Below are 22,905 nucleotides of genomic sequence, written 5' to 3' on the forward strand. Positions count from 1 at the left end.
TGGAATAGTAAAGTGTGTGTGTGTGTGTGTGTGTGTGTGTGTGTGTGTGTGTGTGTGTGTGTGTGTACGCGCGCCATTATGTTTGCCAGTGTTTGTGGTGGCTGCGGTGTAATTGTCATGTAGGTGTGGTGGTGTGTTCACATATGTCTGGCGTCGGTCGCTCTCTATCCCTGGGTGTGGTTGTGGCCAGTGTTCTCTTGGCCTATTAGTGTGGCGTGGCGGTGTGCTGCTGTGGTCGTGCATTCTTGTGGTTTGCTAGACCGCAGTTTTTATTTTATTGAACGATGATAAAGATTTGGTTGCTAATTGTCATGTCTATATTTACTCTGAAGTTTCGTGAGTTTTTTGTTAAGTTTTACAGTACACTGATATGATGAGCTAACTGTTGTTAAGTGTAACCTTAGCATCTATATGTATATTTACGAAGGTGCAGTAACATGGCAAGGCATGGATCAGTAAGGACCATATTGTGAAACACTTATGCTCCGCACCTCTTGTACATTCAAAAGGCAATAGGTAGTTGAAGTTCCACGGATTTTAAAGTGTGTTTTTAAGGTTTTAGTGACAGATTAACAAGACTTCTACGTCATTAACAGGAGAAACACCCTTTGAGAAACTAGCTAATCATTTCTGTGGCCTTTGAAATTAGTCTTGATGAGAGAGCAAAGCGTTTCAGATTATGGGGCTCAGTCAGGTGTTTGATAGTGTGTGCAAATACTAACCCTGGTAAGGCAAGGGGATTGCAATTATGCGACCGTGGTGATGTGCAAAACACCAATTCTAGCTCCTGCCCACCACTGAAGGGAACGCTGCGAGAGTGTTGCGGTTTTTGCCAAAGTGTGTTAATAGTGAGGCAGCCCGGAGCAGATGTGTGGTGAGGCGGTGTGGGAACAGCGCCGGGAGATGCGTAATTACCACCTTGTAATTAGAGCAGGTGGAAGGGTAAGGGTCAGATGGAGTTACGTGGGAAGATGCAGACTCTTTCTACCAAAGTAGGATGTGGGAGAAAACGTGAGAAAAAGAAGGGTATCTTGGTATCATTTGAGAGAGAGAGAGAGAGAGAGAGAGAGAGAGAGAGAGAGAGAGAGAGAGAGAGAGAGAGAGAGAGAGAGAGAAGGTATATAAATGCTAGGTGGACAAAGACTAAATATAGAGGTGAAAGTAATATTAGTTATTCTTACAATAGAAAAAAAAATAGAGAGAATGCAAAAACAGTAACTGGAACTGAGGATTTTATTTAGCTGTTCTCCTAACAAAGTCCGTCTCAAGAGGCAGACAAGACAAAAGATTTCATGTGTTTATTGGTCTGTGGAAAAAAGGTGGATGCTGAGCTGACGGCGCCTCGTGTATAAGGAAAATGAAAAATGGGAAGAAATGTGTGTAAAAAAATAGTCTTGTTGGATTGCGTGATGAGAGAGAGAGAGAGAGAGAGAGAGAGAGAGAGAGAGAGAGAGAGAGAGAGAGAGGGGGGTGAGTGAGGTCATGATCATTATTGTTAACAAATAAAGAAAATCAACATATGTGATAAATGGCTTTAGGAAATAAACGAGGGACAAGGTAACGGCCTGCAGATTAGAGGGAGAGAGAGAGAGAGAGAGAGAGAGAGAGAGAGAGAGAGAGAGAGAGAGAGAGAGAGAGAGAGAGAGAGAGAGAGAGAGAGAGAGAGAGAGAGAGAGAGAGAGAGAGAGAGAGAGAGAACCAGCATGTTTTCCATATTTTTACAATGCACCTTAAGCTACGAAAGTTATCAAGGAAAATATGAAAATATATTATGTTGCAAATATATCAAGCACTAATGGAAAAAAAAAAAATAAAAACTAGAATAAAGACAGGGCCATATTTTCTCGTTACTTGTACAGTGTGTGTTGGTATTATTCCTGCTTTCCATAATTTTGCAATACACCCCAAGCAATGAAAGTTATCAAGAAATTATGAAACTATTATAGCTAGCAAATATAAATCGAACACAAGTGCTAAAGAAAAATAGCAGTTCATCTTTTGTTGTTACTCGTGGAGTGCGTGGTGTTATCACTGGCGCTGATTAAAGGAGGAAAGCGCCGCGAGTGTCCTGCAGGGGAGGGTCAGACTGAGATGCCACGGACAGACAGACGGACACATCTCGCCGCCCATCCTCAGCTCGAGTGTCATGCTGAGCGGCCGCGTGGGATCGAGAACCTGTTTATTTAGAAAGGTAAACATAAACCGAGCAACATTATTAAGGCCTCCCAGGGCAGGTAAAGGCAAATGACCCTTAATAGAGCTGCGCCCCATTAAGTCAGACGGTGGTAAAGAAAAAAAAGAGGAAAAATATGAACTGACGATGTAAAATGGGCTTGTGGGTGAGCACAGATGACGCTTTCGAAAAAGATCGCCGGTTATACGAGTATTTATACGAATGACGATAAGTGCAAGGAAGATATGAACTTGTGATGTACAAGGAATGTGCGGCAGAGCACGGATGATGGTTTCGGAAGGTTTACCGGCTAGATTTACACAGGTGACGATAACTAAGAGCAGGTTGAAATGATACGAGGTACCTTGGCGGAGACTCACAAATCAGAGCCGGGCAGCAGACGCACCGGGGGAAGTTATATAGTTAAGTTAGTTAAGTGTGTCTCTGTGGCGGCCGGTGCTTGTACAATTATGATTTCCGCTTGACTTGTTTTGAATTTGTTAATACATTTCTCAGTATTTATGTCCGGCATCGCTTCTTTTTTTATTCCTTGCAAATCCTTTGTTCTCGTTTCTTATTATATCTTTCCGTACTCTTCTTTATGCTTCCACCACTCGCTTTGCTTACGCCACTCTCTCACATTGCGTCCAAATTAAATTATGTTATGTAGAGATTCTGTTATCAGTGCGTCTGGCTGATTATTTACCGCCGAGGCTGCACAGGGGGAATTAAAAGTGACGGGAGGGAGAAACCAGGTAATGTGTTCAGCTACAGACCGGTACACTTAAATATTTACCCATGCAGCTGAATTTTAGAGAGAGAGAGAGAGAGAGAGAGAGAGAGAGAGAGAGAGAGAGAGAGAGAGAGAGAGAGAGAGAGAGAGAGAGAGAGAGAGAGAAAGAGAGACAGGCATTTAGACAGACAGACAGGCATTCAGACAGACAAACAGACATTGTAACAGACAGAAAGACAAACAGAAACAGAAAAAAAAAATAAAGATAGATTATAGATTTCCTTTCTGGTTGACGAATAAAAGACAATAGCAGAGATTTGTATATATAAGTTTTCCCTGCTCCTGCTCCCCACTGACGCCTTTCCATACGAAATCACAACTGCTGCTTGATTTATTTTCCCCCTGAAAGGACGGAGGCTAATAACACAATACCGCGGCGACTTAACAGTATTATATTTTTGTTGGTAATAATACGGAAAATGTGGAATTTTCGCTAGTGTTGTTAAATAATTCTGGTGTTGCATATTCACTGCCGCACATCCACATGCATGCAAAGGTTGTGTTAATCAGCAAAGTGGTATAAGTATGTATGTTTAATGAATACCCCGTGAGAGAGAGAGAGAGAGAGAGAGACGAGAGAGAGAGAGGAGAGAGAGAGAGAGAGAGAGAGAGAGAGAGAGAGAGAGAGAGAGACTTCACCTGTTGCTTCTAGGTCATTTTTATTATTAGTTTCGTCCACATTCATTTCACCTAAACTTGGCAGAATTGCATTATGTTCGTACCAGGTTACTTTCTAATTTTTTTTTTTTTCTTTCTGTCTCCACGAAATACTTGCAGTTAATATTCCCTTCAGTCTGCCCTGACCAGCGACCTCATGCTTTAGGAGAGGTATTTACCCCGCCCTAAGTCACCTGTGGAGGTCTGTGGTAAAAGTGAATGTTGACTATGAACAGAAATGTGCCAACGGAAAATTTCCTCAACCTTTCGAGATGTCTCATGATAAGAAACCTGAGATGCGAAAGGCAATTCATTCTAAACGCTTCAGTATCAACGCCATCGGTAATTTCGCACATAATCGACACTCAGAACTACACGAATTCTTCCCAGTCCTTGTCAGGTGCAAATGAAGGTGCATTAACAGAAGTAAAAAAAAAAAAAAAAAATCTTGAAGCATCTCCAGCACCGTCTCCCGAGAACTGCCGCATCATGGCACAAGACAGACCCAGACTGGCTGGCCGCGTGGCAAGGCGAGGTGGCGCTCCTTCGCCTCCACTAATGTTCAATATAATAATGGTGCGATGAACCAGACTGTCGCTCACTCATGCTCTACAGACTGGATGGCCACGCCTCTCTCACTTTTAACAATGTGAACACGAGCTCTTCTTCTTCTTCCTCCTCCTCCTCCTCCTCCTCCTCCTCCTCCTCCTCCTCCTCCTCCTCCTCCTCCTCCTCCTCCTGCTCGTCATTCACCACTCTGCACCTTAACCCTCTCCACCCTCACCCTTCTTGGATTATATTGCAAGGCATAAACTAACATTACAAAAACTCACTAGTTATCACCACCTTTATCATTCATCACCATCAGAAGAAGAAGTATAAACGAGAAGCATCATCATCCAGCCGCGTTGTATTGACGCGCCTCAAGCACATCTGGACATCATTTGGGCCAGACAGTGAAAGTTCTCGGACATCATCTCAGTCTCCCTCGCTCGGGGCAAGCACCAACAAACCAGCATTAATTAAATCCAAATTTGTCCGGCAAACTTGCTTCGCTTGCACTCCGAGTACTACAACACAAGCATAGTGTAATGAGCAAGCATAAAAGCGCTAAGTGACGAGGGCTCTCGCCTCACACCTAAGGAGGCAGATAGACGTGCACTTCACACCTAAGTAAGAGAGACACTCAAGCACCTGCGCGCCTCACCCATTGCATCTACTGATGTAAACACTCTTCTGACAAATGAAGGCAAATTGTAATTCAATGAAGCATGAATCAAGATCTTGTTTGGGACAAAAAGAAATATCAATAATCCGCTGAACTTAACTAATTAACTGCACTAACATGCATAATTAGGGAACCTTGCAAAGCAGCATTATTGTTGCTGTCAGAAAAAAAAAGAAAAATAAACACGCAAAACCAGTGCAACCGTGAGGGAAACATTCTGAAATCGAGAAATATAATTATTGACGTCCGCAACAGATACATGAAAAAAGATGAACATACCTTGGATGTTTTTGTCCTCAAGTAAAATGTCGTGTAGCTCTCGTCTCCGCCATAACCCATTAAGACTTCGTGCACTCAGAAGTGGCATTTAAAAGTAGCGAGAAACTCACCTGTACTGCCCTAATGTGTTACTAGAAATATTCAACGGTATTTCTGGTTACGAGGCAGATATTTGCGATATAACTTCCTTGGACTCAGCATATATATATATATATATATATATATATATATATATATATATATATATATATATATATATATATATATATATATATATATATATATATATATATATATATATATATATATATATATATATATATATATATATATATATATATATATATATATATATATATATATATATGAAGATGCGTGCACATGCGGAAACATTAAATAATATCCAAGCTTTTGGATCTTCAGACGCGCCAAGTGAATGCAGGAACCACAAAGCCTCACGCCATCTCCGGACTGACAATGAGAGAGTTAAAGATCGTAAGTTTCTCTCTTCTTTTCATCCCTTCTTTTCTAAACGTTCTCTCTTCGCGACGTGCATGACAGGCTAAGGTCTGTTATTCCCGCCGGTAACGTCCCTCATAGCAACTCAGAAAACCAGACGCGGTCACGCCCACTAGTCAATATCCGCAGTTAAAACTTTCATTCACGCACTAACTCGCGATCGTGGACGGAGCGTGACTAATTTACAGCACGCCCGCCGTCTCCTGTCCCTCGAAAACTAAACATAAATTTAGTATCAAGTAGCATAACAAAGGAAGTAATTCTGGCCACTCAGTAGACATTTCCAGACTAAAGTGCATGTTTCCCAAAAGCCCTGATGCACATAAACAACCTCGAAATAATTTAAGAAAGTGTCTCCTCTCCCATAACAACTAGACATAAATTCTCTATCAAGTAGCATAACAAGCCAAGCAACTCCGGCCATTCAGGGAGACATTTCCAGACTAAAGTGCATGTTTCACCAAGCCTTCAAGCATGTAAAGAACCTCGGAATAGAATGAGTTAAGAAAGCGTCTCCTGTCCCTTGAAAACTAACCATAAATTGAGTAATAAGTGGTATAGCAAGACGAGCAACCTCACACTGCACAAACTGGGTAACCAAGTACACGTCATTTCCAGGCTGAAGTGCAGCTCCTCAAAAAGCCTTCGTGCGCGGACAAAGATTCACTAAGGAAGGTGAGAAAGCGAGAAAATTAACAATATTCTGCACGCAACACACGCAACGTAGCAAGCTTACACACCCTCACAAAGCACGGTATTCTTTACTGTTGCCATTTTTACTTCATCGATGTGAATCCAATCTTGAGCTCCCCGCACACTGAGGCTCCACCGCCGCCATTCAGCCCAGACCCGTGAAACAACCCCAAAAGACACCTTGGTTGCGATTCACGTGCGGCACAAAATCTGTAATTCGATGTAAGATTGAAGTAAGCATTAATTCCCTTGGAGTTATTGCGGCAGTAACAATAACGCACGGTAACATTTCTCAAGTTCGTGGTCATTTTACTTGCACGGATACGAATGAAACTGCACAAAAGAAAGGCATTAGGTGAGCAGCTCAAGACGGTTACTATTTTCTTTTTTTTTTTCAGGTATTCTGAGATCAAAGCTATGCTGCTTACTTACTGATGTGAGGTATAACACACACACACACACACACACACACACACACACACACACACACACACACACACACACACACACACACACACACACACACACACACACACACACACACACACACACACACACACACACACACACACACACACACACACACATACACACACACACACACTTAGCTAGTCATTCCGTCAGTTAGTTAGTTAATTACATAATTACTTATCTAGATGGACTGTATGTTAACAAAAAAGAAATACAACTCCAGCGTAATAAGAAACACCAAAGAATATAAAATGCAAAATTACAAACGATACATGCTACACACACACACACACACATACACACACACACACACACCATCACGACGGGACACACTGCAAGTAACACCATCAGTCCGTGTCAGGTATTCAAGTGCTCACAAACGTCTCCCTTTTTTCTCTCCCTCATCCTCTCGCCCCACCAAAGTTATCGCCTCACTGAAGTGCATTGAACTCGTGTTACGTTACCCTCGTCACTTGCCATAAGTTACGCACATTATTCCCTCTTTTTCCTCAGTCCACATAGGAAAGTCGACGTTCATGTTGTCTAGTCAGTATCGCAGGAAATGCATGAAACGTGGCAGAAGAATTCGGGAGATCTTTTTGCTTCTTGAGGAGGTCTCGAGTTGTCAGTCAGGTGCGACAGTTGTTTAGCGGGAAGGGTTGGTATTTAGACTGAAGTGCTGCAGATCAAGCATAAGTAATGAGGTGGAGGATTGATGTCGAGAGAGAGAGAGAGAGAGAGAGAGAGAGAGAGAGAGAGAGAGAGAGAGAGAGAGAGAGAGAGAGAGAGAGAGAGAGAGAGAATTAATGGATATGCAGGCAGAAGGAAGTATAGCATAGCAAGAAATGGATTTAGGAACAAAGGATAACATCAAGTTTGGTGCTGTTCAAGGAGGCTGCCTTCTTGAGGGGACAGCTCTCGTCTACAGATATTCACTGTTCTGTTATAAAAAAAAAAAAAAGGAAAAACCGAGAATTTTATGTACGTAAAAAGATTTGCAAATGGATGAATTATTTTTTCTATATGTAATCCATCAATTTTTTTCTAAATGCCATAGATATACAGAAATAATACCATGCAAAATTTAAGCGCTCAATTTCACAGTAAGAAAAAAGAATGTAAACTTAATTTTCCGTCTGCCCAAATAAAACCATGGGAAATCGAAGCTCATAACTTCAAAGTACGAGAAAGGTTTACGTGTACCTTTCCGCCTATATACTATCTCAGTTTTGAGGAACGTAAATTTCCCTCCCTTTATTTAGGGAAATAAAGAAAGCTATCGTTCCGCGGCGGCTCTTGTGGCTCCCTCCCGCTCCATAAAGTCGCATCGTTAAACTGGGGTAATTTCCACTTTTGGCACAGGTTTGTCTTTCTTTCGTTTTCCGGCTCACTTCATCTGCCAACCTTCTTCCTTCCTCGAACTTCGGGGTGGCAGGGCCTGGTTCCCGTCTCGCCTCATGCAGGAGTCCGTCGCGGGCCACTTACTCCCTCTGTGCATTCCTGGAGTATTTGTATGTTATTGTGCCTGTGTTCGTATGCTAATCCCTCCCTGCACATCGCGGCCTCCCTACGAGTCTAAGAAGTCGTCTTTCTGAAATCGATATCTTTCGTCTCACCTCGTCGCACTTGTGACATTTCTGCTGCAACACAAGCGAGGACGATGCGAGTGTGTCTCCTGCAGCTGAGGACGTGGGCGGCGGGGAGCAGGCCGAGGCTGGGCACCACTGACTGACAGGCTCGATGAAAATAGCTCTTAATGTTGGTATTTGGGGTGAGTCGTATTTTGGGCACGAGGAACGACCCCACCTTCGCCATGATATCAGTTTTTATGTTCATCAGATGTGCCACAACCCTCGGGTATTTCATTTTTATTATCCTTTTTTTTTATTCGAATCACGTCAGAGCACAAAACAATTTAAAGAATGAACGAGGTATAACATCAATCAGGAATGTCAGTGATAAAAGCTATATTTAGCGTGAAGTCCTCCCTGACCTGTGCTTTCTTTTTTTTTTCTTCTCTCTTTCTCTCTGCTCAGTGATTAATGATGGTGAAGTGGACACCGAGGAAAAAAATATTGCTTGATTATTTCTGGAAGACTAATGGAATCTGATGTTCTGCAAGGAATGAACAATTTCTCTTTTTCTTTTAGCTTCCTTTCTCTATTGTAAAACTGCCTTTTTTCTTTTTCTTACTGGGAAATTACTGTATATATATGTTTCTTTTTTTTTTTTCAAGCTTTTTCTTCCAAAATTCTGTGCATACATAAATGTAGCAGATATTTGTGAAGCCATCTTATCGACATTACTCATTCATCCACTTATTTTTAATATGATTATGATGAGAGAGATGGATATGCATGTTCATAATTGTCTACGGAGAAAATACAATATGTCTGGAGATATACATACATGATCACTCAAGAGATTTCCTTTTTAAATAAATATAATAACGGACTCCCACAAACTCCTTTTCCATATTTATGTCCCTGTACATTAGCGCGACTGACGCCGCCGCGAAGCACATCCGTGTGTTGTCATAACTCGCCAGTGGGGGAAAATTAATGGGTAGCGTCGAGAGGAGGACCGCAGACCAGCGCCGCCTGTCTGCTTGCGTCAGGTGGGCGGACGGTGCCAGGCGGGGCAGGGCCACACCGACGCCTCCGTGTGACGCTATCAGGTGTCTGTCGAGGAAGAGAAATCCTAGTTATTAATATTTCGAGATGGTGTGACGTGGAGGAAATGTCTGAGCGTCAAGAAGAAAACGGGGTTAAGTGTGTAAGGTTGTTTTGATGGATTGCCCAACCTGAGAAAAAAGTCTGTGTTGGCAAAGACAGACTTGCCATAAGCTACGTTGTTAAAAGGAATCCGTTTTACGAAACATCAACATCCGCTTCTGTACGGTACACGTAAGGCTGAGAATGACCTTGGGGGTCTCTCATGTGTGGCATTAATTAAAGGTACAAACATATTATACTTGTTTTTATCTGCCTTGTGACTATACGTACAGTGACAATGAGTAATGTTGTGTGTGTGTGTGTGTGTGTGTGTGTGTGTGTGTGTGTGTGTGTGTGTGTGTGTGTGTGTGTGTGTGTGTGTGTCTGTCTGTCAGATGCACTATTCCAAATGCTACCTCTATTTTTCTTCCATCTATGTGTTGTTATTTTACTTTGTTATTTTAGTATTTCCTTCAAACCCTCACTGCCTTGGATTGTTGAGTCTGGCTGGCTTCTCCTACCTCGCATATGTGTGGTGTCGACTTTACAGCAGCCAAGTACGTGTGCGATGATTTATCCTGAGCTGTGTTGGCGCCGCTGCAGAAGATACCGCCAGATCACTTGTGCATGTGAATGTGTGCTGGGGGACTGAATATGATATATGTACAAGCAAACCTATTTTTACCCAAGAATTCGTATTAAAGCTTACGTCCTCCATCACATGCTTAGATATAGGCAGAGGAAGGAGCCAAGTTCTCATAAAAAAGGAAGCAACGCAATCTTGGAAATGCAAATCAGTTTCGTAAAACTTCAAAACATCTGCCATCATTTGCCCAATGTTCCTGATTTCCCCAGCCAGCGCCTCGCGAAAGATTATCGCCTTGGAGGCAATATGATCGCGAGTATGAGCCAGGTCGCTCCTTGATGGGTCCCGTGACAACACTTGCAGGCTTGTGTGTGTGCCACGGGTGCTTGTAGTGGTGACATTACGAGTATAGTGCTGTCGCCTCACTGCCTCTGTGGAATATACTGCTTGTGTTCTGTGCCATGTGGTGGAGAGAGAGAGAGAGAGAGAGAGAGAGAGAGAGGTGGGGGTTGCAATTGTAAAGTGACATTTATTGAAATAAGGAAGTGAAAATCTGGTAATAGTGTTTATTATTACAATCTTGAATATTTTATTTATATTTTACAACAAAAAATGAAGTGTATTTTCTTTTTTAGTTTCTAAAATAAACAGAGCTCTCCCACACACACACACACACACACACACACACACACACACACACACACACACACACACACACACACACAGGCCCTGAACAGAGTGCGATGTGAAGATAATGGTGCCATCAGACAGACGACGAGGGCGTGATGAGGGGCGGCCGTGTCTCGAGGCGGTAGAGACAGGACGGACCGGGAGGGAGGAGGAAGGCGCGGAAGGGGAGTGAGGGGGAGGAGCGGGAGAGAGGAACAGAGGAGGAAGGGAAGGGAGGGGCGGCGCGGGTGTAATGGCCTCGTGATAAGGGATAATGGGTGTTGTGATAAAGTAATGGTGATGAAACGGCCTATGGGTGTTGTGATAACGTAATGAAGATGATATGAGGAACATGGGTGATGGCGGTCTTGTATTGCGAGGTGGTGTTGCCGTAAATTTTATGGTGGTGGTGGTATTGTGTGGTGTTTTGGTGTGTTGTGTGTCTGTACTGGTGTTAGGCCTAGTGTCTTGTGTTGTTTCTCGAGGTATAGGTAGTGTATTCTGTGTGTGTGTGTGTGTACGTGTGTTTTGGGTCTTGTACTTTGTGGTATGTGTTTCTCGTGGGTGGCGGAGCAGGTCGTGCATTGTGTTGCGTCGTGGTTCAGTAACTCAGTGTTGTTCTGTTGTCGCGATGTTGGGGAAGAAATTGTGAGGCGCCATTATAGCTGCGTTTTGTGTTGTGTTGAATTGCCTTGCGTTGAGGTGCGCTAATAGTTTTCTCTCTTTTTTTTTTGTGTGTGTGTGTGTGTGAAGAGAACTGAAAGTCATCCCCATGAATGACGTTTACGTAAGTGTGACTGAATAGATGTGCAGATGTGGCGTTTTAAATATTTGTCGCTTATGTGTTAGTGAGCCTGTTTTTATGAGCCTTGTACTTCACGTTATTTTTATCATGTTTCATGGGATATAAAAGGGGAAACCCGTACTTTTTAACCATTATCTGGTTTTACGAGTCACCTGAAGGGGATCTGCGCTGCGGACCCGACGAGATTTAGTGCCTTAATGTGATTCCAGGCTGGCATTCAGTAGTGTCCCTCATAGACAGTCAGCAGTGTAGACTTGTTCATCTACTTTTTTCTCTCTCTCTTTCTTGTCACATTTACTCGTGATTTATGCTTCAATTTTCCTCTGCTAATCATCTTTATGCTGCTAATTCTTCCTTGTATTCATCCTCCGTATCGCCATCATCTCCCTCTCTCCTCCCACCAAGATTAATAATCAAACGTTCACGTCATCGTAAAAATAATAATTGATCGATGCTTTTATCTGAGGATGGGACGATGACTCATCACAGTGTCCAGTGTCTCAGCCCCTTCCCCTTCCCCGTCCCCCCGTCGCCTCGATCCCCTAGTTCCCCACCACGCGAGGGTTAGGGAAGGGCACCCCTCCATTTCGCCTCCCCGCCAGGCTAGGAAGGGAGGGGAGGACCTGCGGCCTTCCCTTTTAAGTGTCTTGTTCAGGAAAGAGGCAAGAGAAAGTATGAAGGTAATTCTCTTGTCGTGCTTGATGTTCCCTCACGGCGATCATCGAGAGAGAGAGAGAGAGAGAGAGAGAGAGAGAGAGAGAGAGAGAGAGAGAGAGAGAGAGAGAGAATTATGGTTCCGAGTGAATTAAATCATAAATCATTATCATTTTCTCCTTTTTTCCCTCGGCTGTGGTGTGTTACAGAACAACAGGAGCCGGGAGAAGAGACCATCGTGTACCTTGTTAAGTATTCCTGTTACGCCGCCTCCGTCTGTGTTGTTTTCATTTCCTACTTATTATCTTTAATGGCCTTTACTTTTCTGACCCTCACATTTACGCGGAACGTGTTTACTTCTCTGATCTGTGCATATGTAGCGAGGAGGAGAGGAAGGGAGGTCTGCAGGCGAGGCGGGACGGAGCAGGCTAAGTGGGCTGGTCTTGTTCATTAGTTTATGCTATGTCTAACCCTCCTCCTCCTCCTCCTCCTCCTCCTCCTCCTCCTCCTATCTCTCCTTTTACACCTCTTTAATTGGTTACGTAACATCCCCGGCCGTAAGACACCGACGGGGGGGGAAAAAAAAAGTAGGGAGAAAAAAAAAACCGTGTTCTGGTCTCACCTTTCTGCTGGACTCGAGGCCGCCGCTGTACTGTCTTCTGAAGTTCCCGGCAGGAGTAAGAATTATGCGGGAGTGAAGCCTCCGCCCCAGCCACCTCCCTCGTTAATGGCTCTCAGGCAGGTCATCCATAATGCAAATATTCCGATAAACTTCTGATACTGAACCTAAGCGGGCCATAAAATCCAATCGTCTAATTTGTCTGCCTTAATTTAGGATGATTCTCTCTCTCTCTCTCTCTCTCTCTCTCTCTCTCTCTCTCTCTCTCTCTCTCTCTCTCTCTCTCTCTCTCTCTCTCTCTCTCTCTCTCTCTCGCGTACTATATCCTCTTCATAGTTGTGTCAGCATCCAGGCAAGTTAGTTCATTATTAATAACCCTCACTCCCTCTGCTGCCCCTCACTCCCACCCAGCGATAAATACCACCACTAACACATGCCAAGTTGCCGCCGCCACTTCACCGACGCACTAAGCGCCTATCAAAACACCGGCAACACAACACCTTCTCCGATGTAATTTACGAACTCCATCTTTTTCTCCCCCTCCTCTCCTCTCCCGCCCTTCCTGTGTTCGCTCACTCATCCGGGCTCTGCGCCGCGACTTCCTGATGGTCATTGGGGCTTGATGCCGAGCGAGAGTTCATGTATCTAGCAGTCCATCCCGCCCCTTGCCCCTCGGCCCGCCTCGCTCCGTCACTAGCCAGCAGAAAAATGGTCTATAAAATGAGATGATTGTGAGGGAGGCGGCCCAAGGAGTGTGAGGAGTGAGGAGTGGGAACATTTGTCGTGGAGGAGTTGGTTCGTCCATCTCTGTCGCACCTTCGGCTTTTTTTTTTTTTTTTTTTTCGTTTTGAGATTTATGGGAGTTTGGTCGGGTCTTCTTCGCAGGCTGATTTCGATGGATTTGTTTGTCTGGCCTCATCTTGCTTCGGGTCAGAGATCGGGCTGATGCATCACTGTGTCTATGGATGTCACTTACCTCATGAATACCTCGGTTCACTTCTTATTACATGCATTTCTTGTGTTTCCAGATGCTCTGATGTATAATGCATTGGTTAGTTTCTGTATTTTGTGAATATTTTTCAGTAGATGATGTAGTCTTTCACGATACAAGAGTTGCGTGTTTCATTTTTCAGTTTCTCCTTTCAGGTTTCAGGAGAATTCAGTGGGAAACGAAGCTTAATCGAAAACTGAAGTCAAATTACAATACTTCCATCCTACAGCAGTTTGTAAGTAAACTACATTATTTTTGGTTACAATGTGTAGAATTGCTTACACTGAAATTCATCAACATTGCTCTTTGGAAAAAAAAAAAAAAAAAGACAAAAACTGCAAGCCTAATGTTAGGGCGTGAAGGTGTGAGGCGTGAGGTGTGAGGTGTGTGCAATGCAAGAACCTGTCCCTCCCCCAACAACATTACTCTCGCTGACGAGTGCAGAGGAACGAGATGCCAATAAATATTTCACCTGACAATTAAGGCTCAGCTCGTCCCATATTTCATCGCGAGTCAGCATATTATTCGTCTAATTTTCTCCTGAGCCCCGTGTCGCTGGTGGCGGGGAGTCGAGGGCGCCGCGAGGGTCAGCTTGTGCGGTCCCCCTGGCGGCGCCTTCCATTGTGTCCTCGGTGCGTTGGCATCTTTATGGTACAGTTAGAAGGACGAGATACAGCGCGATGCAGCGGCCGCGTCCCAGCGACACCCTGCGTGGCGGACACACCAACCAGGAGGCGGTGTGCGTGTATAAACAGCGTATTGTGTAGCGGTAACGTGGTAAGATACGGTGAGAAATATGACTCAAGACTTTCCTGCCTATAATACCACGTAGGGCAGCATAGGGCACAGCGGGGGTCTGCTCAGGGTATAAGGGTAATGTTGTGTCTTCGAAACTATTATACCTCCACTGAGTCTCAACACACACTTCCTCCTCTTCCTTCTCCCTTACACCTATATACATCACCTTCCTTCTCCTCCTCCTCCTCCTTCTCCTCCTTTCTCCTTTTCCTGCACCAGCCTGTATCTTTGTATTACAGTTTTGCATTCAGGTCGTATAATGGCCGCTAATGCAAAACTGGAACCATAACTTTGAACTTAACATGTGTGTGGTGTTGTCATTCGGCTTTCCTTTCCCCCTTTAGGATCCGCGGCGTGTCTATTACCTGATCATTCCTAATCCGTACTTGATGGTCCTGTAATCCAAAGAGTGCGCTTACTAATGAGAACTATGGACCCCTTCCGTGTGTTATCCAGGAATATGCTTGCACGCTTTCTTTCCTTCTCTCTCTCTCTCTCTCTCTCTCTCTCTCTCTCTCTCTCTCTCTCTCTCTCTCTCTCTCTCTCTCTCTCTCTCTCCGCTCTTTTTTTCTCTCTCTTCCAGCACACGTTATTACGTTTGACGATATTTTATGTTCCTTCTAATTACACTGCAGTTTCTTACTTACGCCCCCGTGGTGAAGGCGAAATAGTAGCTGCCTTCCTTCCTTCCCCGCCTGCACCTCTCCCTGCCAGTGACGGAGCAGCGTTATAATCTGGTTAGTATTCATCGGTTTAACACAGCGAGAAGTTCCCATGCATTAAGGTCGTCTTTTAATATTTACGTCAGAGCAGCCAAAGCAGAGCCGCTGTGTGTTCGAGATTTAAGCCCAGAATTTATGAGTCCAAGCAGGTGGAGCAGGACTAGCCTCGTTCCGTCCCCACGTGGTGACGCGGCCTGGCTGGGACACCTCTCTGTAGCTACTCCTTCCCTCCGGCCGCCGAGCTGTTGACGCGGTTTGCCTCTCGTGACGGTGACGAAGGGAAATGTGTAAGCTGATTAAGTGTATCACGCGGTCAGTTTATAAGAAAAAGATCGATAGACAAATATAAAAGCTGATAAATAAACACACACACACACACACACACACACACACAGAGAGAGAGAGAGAGAGAGAGAGAGAGAGAGAGAGAGAGAGAGAGAGAGAGAGAGAGAGAGAGAGAGAGAGAGAGAGAGTCGTCTCTGTCTTCCCTCTCAGCCATCAAGCCATATGTACATACGTCAGTTCAATCCACAGTCTTCGAATACTCTCAATGGAAATAATTATTCTTGAAGGGGAGGTGGGCGGCCGTAGGGAAGGTGTCGCCGCCAATGAACACGCGAGACCCCGAGCATGGAAAGCACCATCCTACCAGGACTGGTGTGTGTGTGTGTCCGCGTCGCCTTGGTATGCCGCGGTGCACTGCTCGGAGCGCACTAGGAGTATGGAACACACAGGAGCTGAGCTGCATCAGGAAGTCAAGCCAAGGCGACGTCCGCTTCCTCCAGTGAGACAGCTTTGACTTCAGCAAAGCGTTGGTGGGAGAAGACGCAGGAGACAGGAGTGAAATAATATGTGAAGCAACACGTACGAAGGGCAAGGTGATACTTATGAGATCCACTTAAGTACCATTGCCCATAAAAGAAAAGAAAAGAAAAACAAAAGAAGCTTTAGGATGCGTTGCATGAAATCGATCTGTTGTAAAATATAAAGAAAGTATTTTATGATTCACTATCTAAAATGATGAATAAATATAAGAAAAAAAAAAGGTCTTACTTTCAATCTGTAATTAACAACAGAGTATTAGTGTAGTGTAATGCATATGGCCTCTCGTGCTTCACTATTTTTTTTTTCGTTTGGATACACACAGACTTACCGTGATGTAATGTTCCAGAGTAATATATTTAATGCACTTTTTTTGTGCATGCAGTTGCATTAGTGGGGGCTCTAAAGGCAATGAAAGGGAACCATGATGAAATAAACAGTCATTCCTAGAAATGCATTCATTTAAAAAGATTACATTGCAAAATATTGAAGGGAGGTAGTGGAAAAGTTATTCTCTGGCCTAATTTCTGCTTCTCACCACCTTAACAATTTAAATAATAATAAATAAGTTATAAGCTCCACATCCTTACCAAAGAACAGAACTGATGAAAGATTAATGAAAGGCACCGCATCAACAAGTCATTATTATGAGCCCCTTTTTGTTTAGGCGCATTGAGTCAGTCAGGTAATTTCTCACCACTTTTGTTCTGACCAGCTTTTTTCTGAGAGGTGTTAGGGAAACGTATGGAAAAATAAGATGTAAATGTTTATAACTACTAAAATTTACGAAAATATCTGCAATAGTTCAGAATTTTTAAAGCATTCATCGGAGCCTTCTTACTGTCCGCTGTGTTGTCTGTAAGCTACAGTGCGTTTTGCTGTCAAGTCATCGAGAAAATGTGAGCTGGGAAAAAGGAATCTCAAGGGCGCCTCGGTCACCACTAAATAGAACGACGACTTGTTCCCCAGAGTCGCGGAAGACAAAGCAGACCCGGCAAAACACCCGATGTAGACTAATAACAAGAGTAAGAATGATGAGGCCATAACTCAAAAATAGTAGACAATCTTACAAGATATATGCAATTAAAAAATTTTCCTGGTGGCAGTGGTGGTCTATATTCAGGCATATTCATGTGCGTTATAAATGTAAGAGTGGGGTGGGCAATCTTGCTTCCATCCCACGTGCACTTATCCTTCCCTCGCTGTGGAGGATGCTGCGGCTGCCCGAGGACTGCTATTTTTTAACTTGCCTTAACTTTTTATTATGGTTTTGCTAGATTTATGTTTCTTTTACTTCCTTTTGAATATCATCTGACCTTTTATTAAGTTTGTTATATTTATTTTACTTTTTTCGTAATATTATATTGTTTTCCGTAGTTTTTTCTGGATTTACATTTTTTCTTTCTTTCCATTTGAATACATTATTTTTTTTTTTGTTATACGAGTAGTTATGAGAGCTATATCTCTTTTAGTTCCTTTTAAATGGCTTTTTCTTTTGTAATTTTGCTAGATTTCTTTCCTATTGTGTTTTTTTTGACTCACCATGTTGGCACGTGAAATGAGACTTCCAGATGTAAATGTCACTTGTGCTCTTGACTTTCTTTGGCACGGCTAAACTCTTACCTCAACAGAGAGCTGCCAGATACCAGCACAAGTAGTAACAGCACAACACAGATGCGCTAAACGAGTGTGAGGAGTATTAAGACACCTCGGAACTAAATTGCCCAGCCTCATTAGGACTCTTTTTGCTCCTCTTTCCTGGGAGTGGCAATTAAGCGGGTTCATTGTATCTGTATATGTATTTTTATATTAATCCCTCGCCGACTCCTTTACGCTAAAAAAGGTAGGAGAGCAATAACACACGCGCCTCAGGTCTTCCTGCCGCTCCTCCAGATGGTTGCCCGCGAGGATCTCAAGTGTTTTAATGAAATTCGTCCTCATTGACCTACAGAAGCTACTCAATCTTGGTACAGGCATTTTTGTTTCCGAAATTACGTGCCTTTGAAAGACCAGGAGCTTCAAGTGTCACATTCCGTCACAACTTACAGCCCGGAAGACACCGCATCTCCCCCTCCCTCCCTCCATTCTTCCCTCCCTGACCCAGCCGCACCTTCCACCTGGTTCAGCTCTCAGTCTGCCTCCAGGGTCAATATAATTTCAAGATCAAGGAAAATTATCACATTTCACATGAATTATTACCCTGTATATCATGCAGTAATGTGGGACCGACGTCATGAGGGCGTTGTTAGGGAGGCTCGCGGTGGCCAGACTCCCGCCACTCCCGCCGCCGCCAGGAGTTGTCGCCGCGGGCCCCCACCACTCCCTCCTCCTGCTGCTGCTAATGGGAGAGGTTCGCGCTGCTTTCTCACGTCCAAGAATGAGGACCTAAGTATTTTTGGGTAGATAGTAGTGTACATGGTCACGAGGGAGGGATTAAGACGTGTGTGTGTGTGTGTGTGTGTGTGTGTGTGTGTGTGTGTGTGTGTGTGTGTGTGTGTGTCCGTTTGTCTGTGTGCCTGCCTGTCCGTCTGTGTGTCTGTCTGGTGTCTTCCTTTGTGTGCAGGTCTACAGAGCAACACACATCATCGTGCAGTGTGCCTCGATCAGTAACTGCTGCTCAGCCAAGGTTCCGTTGGTCTTGGTAGTTGGTGCACGTTCCAGCCGAACGTGCACGTTTTACCTCAAAGAAGGCGCCGCTTTCCTTTGATCTCATTGCGAACGTCATTACACTCGATCTTTTCAAATGTGTCTGCCTCTTAAAACAGTTTCGTAGGTTTCAGAGTACAAGTATGTGAGATGTCGAATCTTAATTTTGTAGAGCACTTTGGTCTCGTATTGGCTTTCAGATCATGTCCCTTGACAAGCTGCGAGACACGACATCTAGTGTTGTATTTTCATCAAAGAACCAGAACGCACCCAGGTGGGCGACACTAACAAGCAGATTGCCTCCTTTCTTGGGTCTGTGTTTCAACCGTATCTTGACTATTCTTAATAAGGTTTTTGGAAGGTGTTAGACTTTTGCAAGGGTATTTATGTGATTCTAGTGATAATTCAATCATTGTTCTACATCAACAGCAGGAAACCAATCATCACTGTGTTTTTTTAAATCATCCTTATGAGAAAATACTCGTGACTACATGTCAAATTTATGTTTAAGGCGATTTATTTGGGAAGATGATGATATACACTTCTCACAGTGACATAGTACCGGGCCAGGCTACTCATCGCAAGGTAGCTAATCACGGTTGGGTCTTGGAATTCCATGCTTCACTGTGTAAGTGCATCGTCCTACTTACCCGAGCTGCACCTGCTGTCTTTGAGTGTTATGGCTTCCTCTCAAGTTTAATAAGATGATCTGGTGACTCAGAAAGATACCACTGCCAGCAAAAAGGAATATTTAAGAAATCTGATAATTTCATTTCATATAGTCTTATTCCCATCTCGGTGACACCTTGTAATGTTATTCAAATTAGTCACCATGTCATACCCTCATCAGCAGTCAAAGTGGCAGGACAAGGCGAGCATGAGTACCGGGCGCGGAAAAGGAAGAGCTTTTTGATTCCGTGAGGGGCGGGATGCGGGCGAGGCGGAGCAGCACTTGTGGTGTCCTGAGATGGAAGGTGAAAGTAAAGCGTCTTGGTGGAGGAGAGATCGAGATGGGGCCGAGGGAGTGCACGCAAGCAATCATGGTCACATATACAGCTAAGGAAGCGAGGAAGAAAGCCAACCAAGGAAGCGTGAAGCAAGGACGAGAGGCTGAGTGTTGGGGTGAGGGGGACGAAGATGGTGACCCTTGTATGGTGAGATAGGTCAGGAAGGGGAAGTGGAAAGGGCAGGGGAAGACTGAGGAGGAGAATGTTGACGGGCGGCACTGACACGATCACACGGCACGACGGGCGTGTTCCTCCCCCTCTCCCCCCACCACGTCTCCACTCCCCTCACGCCTTTATTGTTTTATTTTCCTCCTTCCATTATTCCTTCCTTTCTTCTTCTGTGACATAACTGCTTTGTTTTCATGCTTCCTTTTCCTCTGGCTTCGTCGGTTTTCGTCTCTCTCGGTACACGATTTTTACCGATCTTAAAGAAAAAGAAAAGCAGCTTATATTGTCTTCGCACACTGCTGTCAATATCATCAGCACCACCAGTCTACGGATCCTAATTAAAAGATTCATTTTTTTTTTTATCAATCCATTTCGGTAAGTTGTGGTTTCTATATTCACTATCATAGTTACTTCTCAGCATACAGTTCTCCTTCCTTATAAATGTAACACTTGCTGGGATGACCTGGAATAGACGGGCAGGAAGCGACAGAGATACGCGGAGAAGGTTAGGGAAAACTTTTGTCCTGCTGTGAAACTGTGGATGATGATGATGACGATGATGATGATGATAATTATGGTAATGATGATGAAGGAAATTTGTCGACTTCACCAGTGCAAGTGAATTTCAAATCTAACTAGAGTGTTTGCCTGAACATCACTAACTCTACTTGAACTACAGAGAATTACCGTACAAGAAAGGCGGGTGTAATGTCTGACTACTACCGCTTATAGGGGAAGATATAGATACTTGTTGGCACGTTCATGTGTTGTGTATTGAATAAATGAAGACACAAGAATGGAGGAGTTATGAAAGACGGGATTACCTTTCCTTTAGTTATCCAGTATGCTCATAAGTCACTAATTTTCACCGTTCCGGCAATTTTTACCACGTGCAGATAAAAATAAGCTGCAGTTCATCACCAGAGTAACAGCACATGCGTATTCACCTTGGTTAGAACTTGTATGTATGAAGAACGTGTATCATTATTAGTACTGTGAAAATTTATAGTTTCTTAGCCATGTAATTTGTTGACGCAGGAAACAAACACGAGGAAACAGAGGCAAGATATTTTTTTGTCCCTTGGTGAGTTATATTACTTTTCTTCTTCTTCTTCTTCTTCTTCTACTTCTTATTCTTATTCTTCTTATCATCATCATTATCATTATCAGTACTTAATAATTTTTATATATATGTATTATTACACACACACACACACACACACACACACACACACACACACACACACACAGTTAGTGGTGCCAAAGAACAAAGCGAATGGGAAGGAATGCAACCCAAACACAGAAAACATGTGTGAATTATTAACATAATGATAATATGCGAGACAGTAGTAGTAGTAGTAGTAGTAGTAGTAGTAGTAGTAGTAGTAGTAGTAGTAGCAGTAGTAGTAGTAGTAGTAGTAGTGACAATAAACACACAAAATATCAAAGAAGTCCACACACACACACACACACACACACACACACACACACACACACACACACACACACACACACACACACACACACACACACACACACACACACACACACACCACTGCTTCGCCCTAACTGAGGTTTATAAATGAGCGACAGACACAAACGAGGGAAGTCTTGGGAGTGTCAGGAGTACAAACCGAAATAAAGATCTTAAGCTTCATTCCTTTTTTCTGTGCACAAGACGGGAACAAGTAGACAGGCTGGTAATTCTGACGCCGTTCATTAACTAAAGGGGGGGAAAAAAAATAGGTGTCCGGTTGTATGTATTTATTTTCTACGGTTTAGTCATTTCACTGTTAATGATAAAAGAATAGTTTCGCTGGTGTTGATTAATTAATGTGGTGTGAGCCCTGATTATATATTGGAAAAGACACCACGGAAAAAGAAAAAGAGTATTAATGTAGTTTAAACCTCTTACCGCTACTTTTATTTTTTTACCAAAGTAGTAATAAGTGTTATTATCATTAGCAGGAAGGGTTAATACTTTTCACCTATTTATGCAACGCTACACATTCCCTTATCAGTCACGTTATGGAGATATAAGTTTTTTTTTTTTTTAATTCTATTCTCATTCATTATTTTGAATATCTCCTTCAGATTTCTAAATTTATCAGATATCCTCAACAATTCCACGATTTTGAGTAAGTTACATTATGATAAAGTACCTATTCACTTTTTTTTTAATATTAAACTGTCGTAATGCACCGTACTCTTCAGTTTCTCCGCTAGTTTGTATTCATGCTTGCTATTTTCTTCAATTCTACTTCATTTAATGCTGCTTCATTTAATCTTCCGGTCTGTGCATTAATGTAAAGCGCTCAAAGAAATGAAGAAGGTTAGCAATTATTATTATTAGACCTTGTAACGTGCCTCGTCTTTCTGTGCCACTTTCACTGTACTCTTGCTTTGTTTTCACGTCTCGGTGGCTCGATACTTTACACTGCCTCATGTCTTATTCATCCTGCATTAATTTGGAATGTGTTTACGGCGAGTTAACGTGTTCCTTCCTGCGATAAAGTGGTTCGATTTCCTGCTTCTTTTTATTCCCTTTCTCTCTTCAGTATTCAATTTATTCATGTTACAATTAATATTTTATTCTTTTCCTGCTACCACTACTAATTTTTTTTTCTTTTACTTTTTCTTGCTCTTATTGTTCTTGTTCTTTCTATCTTCCTTTTTATTTTTGGTGTTGTTTGTTGTTATTGTTGTTGTTGTGGTTGTCGTTTGCCAAGGAGACTGATCAAGGACAAAACAACAATAGCAAGAAAGAAAAGTGAAAAAAGTCCATACAACCTACCTCTTCCAAACAGAAATAGAGGAAGAGGAACCTAAATAGATGATCAGTTTAGTTTTTGAGTTGTCTTGATATTCGTCTCCTGAAACACTACAAATTA

General features: G+C 43.2%; 1 long non-coding RNA gene across 2 annotated transcripts in view; it reads left to right on the forward strand.

Annotated features, from left to right (window-relative positions):
* The window catches only part of LOC135114446 (uncharacterized), a 246,405-nt gene that overhangs the window by 184,472 nt on the left and 39,028 nt on the right, over window positions 1–22,905 (forward strand). For both annotated transcript variants that reach the window (XR_010275498.1, XR_010275499.1), the window contains exon 6: window positions 14,007–14,086. This is a non-coding gene — a long non-coding RNA (uncharacterized LOC135114446). The remainder of the gene's footprint in view (window positions 1–14,006; window positions 14,087–22,905) is intronic.

This window comes from Scylla paramamosain, chromosome 27 (assembly GCF_035594125.1).
Source record: "Scylla paramamosain isolate STU-SP2022 chromosome 27, ASM3559412v1, whole genome shotgun sequence".
Taxonomy (NCBI): Eukaryota; Metazoa; Arthropoda; class Malacostraca; order Decapoda; family Portunidae; genus Scylla; species Scylla paramamosain.